A 4,758-nucleotide genomic window follows, 5' to 3' on the forward strand; every position below is an offset into this window, starting at 1 on the left:
ATCGCGTCCGGACCGCCTCCAAACCTAACCCAAGGCGCCAGGTAACCATCCAACTCTCTCCCTTCCTTCAGCGGGGCGGGGGGGGGGTTAAAGTCTCCAGTCCAGCCACGTGCCGGTTGCGGGGTCGGAGGGACGGAGCGCCCGGGGCCGCCCGCCCCCCCACCAAAACCACTCGATCTCAGAACCCGTGGCCGCCGGTAAATGAAAAACAGTATGACTCTGAGCTGTGCATCACTTGGCTCGTGCGTCGATTAAGAACGCAGCGAGCTGCGAGAACTAATGTGAATTGCAAGACACATTGATCATCGACACTTTGAACCCACCTCGTGGCCCCGGGTCCGTCCCGGGGCCACGCCTGTCTGAGCGTCGCCTGAATATCTATTGGGCCCGACGCGGGCTCCGGCCCGCGTCCCGCCCGCGGCTGGGGTAAGTCGAAGGACTCGACCGGCGCGTAGCCGGCTCCGCCATCCCCCTAAACGCAGACCGGACCGTCCCCCCCCGCGGGGGCTACGACCCGCCCGTCCCCTGCTCCCGTCCAGGGCGCGCGCGGCTGCCGATGGAGTATCCGTCCCCCTACTCGAGCAGTCCGTCGCGCATCGCCGGCGACCCCCGGGATCTGGTGGGTGTCGGCGGGTGTCGGCGGCGACTCTGGACGCGCGCCGCGCCCTTCCCGTGGATCTCTTCATCTGCGGCGGCCGGCGGGTTCCCCCCGCAGCAGCCTCCACAACCCCCGTTCCCCCTCCGGGGGGGGGGGGGGGCGGTCAGGCGGTCATCCGGGGCGCATTCCTCCACCGGGTGGCCTCGGCCGGCGCCTAGCAGCTGGCTTAGAACTGGTGCGGACCACCACCCAGCAAGAGAGGGCAATGAGTAGAGAATCCGGGACAATCCGAATGGAGGTGGGGGTCAAGCAAGGCAACCCCATGTCGCCGTTCCTATTTAATTTGGCAGTAGACCCACTCGTGGCCCGGTAGTCAAGTGGTTAGCACACCGGCTTCACAGTGCAGAGGTCGCCGGTTCGCGTCCCGGTCCGGCCTCCATGTGTGGAGTTTGCATGTTCTCCCCGGACCCGCGTGGGTTTTCTCCGGGTACTCCGGTTTCCTCCCACACTCCAAAAACATGCATGGCAGGCAGATTGACTACTCCAAATTGTCCTTGGAATGTGAGAGTGACTGTTGTACGTCTTTGTGTGCCCTGCGATTGGCTGGCAACCAATTCAGGTTGTCCCCCGCCTCGTGCCCGAAGACAGCTGAGATAGGCTCCAGCAACCCCCGCGACCCTAATGAGGAATAAGCGGTACGGAAAATAAAATGAGATGAGTAGACCCACTCTTGGCCTCCCTTGAGCGAGGAGAGTACGGCCTCGACTGGGGGGGCCTAAAACTGGCCACCTTGGCCTTCGCTGACCACCTTGTCCTGGTGAGCGGCTCGTACTGCAACATGGCGGCCCAGTTGGCTATTTTAAACAAATTCTGCAGATACACTGGACTGTCGATCCAGCCAAAGAAATGCCAGGGCTTCATGCTACGGAGAGGCTGTCTGGTAGTATCCAGTGAACCCATAGCCACTTGTGGCCCAGACGGTCTGATAAAATATTTGGGGATACACATCAGCCCCACTAGAGGGGTCATTTACCAGGACATGGCCGCCAAGACTCATTCATGGCTGGAGGCGATAGGCCGCGCCTCGCTCAAGCCTGGCCAGAAAATTGGCATCCTCAACCAATTTCTGCTGCCCAGGCTATTCTATGCCGTGGCACTAGGGCGAGCCCCTATCACCAAATTGAGAGGCATAGACCGGCAGGTGAGGAGCGCCGCCAAACGATGGCTCCACCTGGAACCGAGCATGTGTAACGGCATTCTCTACTCCCGCCGCAAGGATGGTGGCCTTGGAATTCTCCACATGGAGAAGCACGTACCTGCTGCGATGATCAGAAGGCTCTGGCGCATGGGCCGCAGTGAGGAACACTGGGCCCGGGCCGCGGCCCATGAGACCATCAACCAACCCGTCTGGTCCTTATGGTGGAAGACCGCAGGCGGCGCGGAAGAGGACCTTCCGGCCACCGCGGATCTGGCTACCACCCCCAAGTTAAAGCTCCCCTGCTGGAGGATTAAGGAAATCAGAATCAGAATCAGAATACCTTTATTCGTCCCGCAATGGGGAAATTTGCAGTCCACAGCAGCAATTGAAGAGGGATGGGGTTGGGGTGAGAGTGAAAGGATAGAAAACAACTGTATACTGTGCAAATGTAGATGTGCAAAAACCGTTCTATAAACAAGACTGTACATAGTGCAGAATCAAGAAATGCATTTAGATATATTGCAACAACCCATATTTACAAGTGTCCAGTTTTTTTTTTTTTGTTTTTTTTTTCACATGTGATCATTGGGAATTGTGAAGCCTGACAGCAGTCGGTAGGAACGAGCGGCGGTACCTCTCCTTCTTGCAGCGCGGGTGTAATAGTCTCTGGCTAAAGGAGCTACCCACAGCTGTCAGGATGGGCAGGAGGGGGTGGGAGGGGCTGTCCGTCATAGCTTTTAGTTTAGCTAGCGTCCGTCAGTTGCCCACCTCCTCTAGAGAGTCCAGCGAGCAGTCCACGACAGAACTGGCCCGCTTGACAAAGCGCTCCAGTCTTTTTCTGTCCCGGGTGGTGATGCTGCCTGACCAGCAGACAATGCCATAGTGGATGGCTGATGCCACCACAGAGTCATAGAAAGTCTTTAGGAGTGACCCCTGAACTCCAAAAGACCTCAGTTTCCTGAGGAGGAAGAGGCGACTCTGTCCCTTTTTGATTAGGGCATCCGTGTTTGTTGTCCAGTCCAGTTTATTGTTGAGAGTAACACCCAGGTACTTGTAGGAGGTCACCCTCTCAATGTCCGAACCCTGGATGTTCAATGGTGCAGGTGAGTATTGTTTCCTGCAGAAGTCCACCACCAGCTCCTTGGTTTTCCCGGTGTTGATCTGGAGGTGATTCTGCTGGCACCAGTCCACAAAGTCCTTTGTCAGTCCCCTGTACTCCCTATCGTCTCCCTCTGTAATGAGGCCGACAATAGCTGAGTCGTCAGAGAACTTCTGAAGGTGGCAGGTTGGGGTGTTGTAATTGAAGTCCGAGGTGTAGAGGTTGAAGAGGAATGGAGCCAGGACTGTTCCCTGCGGCGCTCCGGTGCTGCAGAGAAGCCTGCCCGACTCACAGTTCTTTACTCTCACGTACTGTGGACTGTTTGTGAGGTAATCTGTAATCCAGGATGTGAGGTGATGGTCGACTCCGGCATGTTGAAGCTTGTCCCCCAGTAGACTTGGCTGGATGGTGTTGAAGGCACTGGAGAAATCGAAGAATGTGATCCTCACCGTGCTCCCAGCATTCTCCAGGTGCAGCAACGGCGTATGGAGGAGGTAGATGATGGCATCCTCCACACCGATGCTGGGCTGGTAGGCAAACTGCAGCGGGTCCAGCGATGAGCTTGCCAGCGGTCGCAGGTGGGCGAGGACGAGTCTCTCCAGCGTCTTCATCAGGTGAGACGTCAGCGCCACCGTTCTGTAGCTGTTGAGCTCTTTGGGGTTGGCAATCTTGGGCACTGGGACCAGGCATGATGTTTTCCACAGCTGTGGAACTCTGCCCAGCTTCAGGCTCAGGTTGAACAAGTGCTGGACAATGACACACACAGCTGGTCGGAGCAGGTCTTGAGGAGTCGGGAACTGATATCATCCGGACCTGCTGCCTTCCTCACCTGCATCCTCCTCAGTTGGTTCCTCACCTGCGCAGTTGTGACAGACAGGCAGGAACCAGGAGGCAGAGTGGCGGCTGAGGGTGTGGCAACGGTTGGGAGGGCAGATGTTGGTTGTGGAAAGCTGGTCGTGAGAGGGGGCAGGGAGGGTAAGGCCACAGTGAGAGTTGGTGCAGGTGCAGCTACAGGTGAAGTTGACGGTGGGCCGGGGGCGGCTGGCGTCTTGTCAAACCGATTGAAAAAGCGGTTGAGTACATCTGCCCAGTCCTTGTCTTTTTCGTTCAATGTCACTGGGCTTTTGTGGCCTGAGATGTTTTTCAGGCCCTTCCAGACACCAGCGACATTGCTGGCTTGCAGCTGCTCCTCCATTTTCATCCTGTAGGCCTTCTGCCCCTCTCTGATCTTCCTCCTCAGTTGGATCTGCACGGCCTTCAGTTCCTCTCTGTTGCCTGACACAAAAGCCCTTTTCTTCTCCTTCAGGAGGACTTTTATGTCGGGATTAATCCATGGTTTGTTGTTGGCAAAACACCGCACAGTCCTGGTGGGTACGGTGTTTTGTTCACAACAGTTAATGTAGTCTGTGATGGTGTTGGTGAGTGAGTCAATGTCCTCCCCATGAATCTCAGTAAAGAGCTCCCACCTGGTTGAATCAAAACAGTCCCGCAGAGCTTCTTCAGCTTCCGTGGACCATCTTTTGATCGTGCGGGTCACAGCTGGTTGCCTCTGGACAAGGGGTTTGTACACAGGCTGGAGATAAACCATATTGTGGTCTGCTCTTCCGAGAGGGGGGAGGGTGGAGGGTTTGTATGCATCCTTGGCGTTTGAATAAAATAGGTCCAATATGTTATTGTCTCTGGTGGCACAAGTTACATACTGTGTGAATGTTGGGAGGGAGAATTTCAGGGAAATGTGATTGAAGTCCCCTGAGATGATAAACAAGGCGTTGGGGGACTGGGTTTGCAGCTTGTTTACAACAGATATGAGGGCATCGGAGGCAGCGCCGCCATTTGCCGTAGGGGGAATGTACGTCGTCACGG

General features: G+C 56.3%; 1 non-coding gene across 1 annotated transcript; it reads left to right on the top strand.

The window, feature by feature from the left end:
* The first annotated feature begins 215 nt into the window (after window positions 1-215).
* LOC148884104 (5.8S ribosomal RNA) lies at window positions 216-369 on the top strand. The gene has a single exon (XR_016118565.1). It is a non-coding gene; the product is annotated as a 5.8S ribosomal RNA (ribosomal RNA).
* Window positions 370-4,758: the final 4,389 nt, after the last annotated feature.

This window comes from Hippocampus bargibanti, linkage group LG19, assembly GCF_051943395.1.
Source record: "Hippocampus bargibanti isolate YZ-2025 linkage group LG19, ASM5194339v1, whole genome shotgun sequence".
Lineage (NCBI taxonomy): Eukaryota > Metazoa > Chordata > Actinopteri > Syngnathiformes > Syngnathidae > Hippocampus > Hippocampus bargibanti.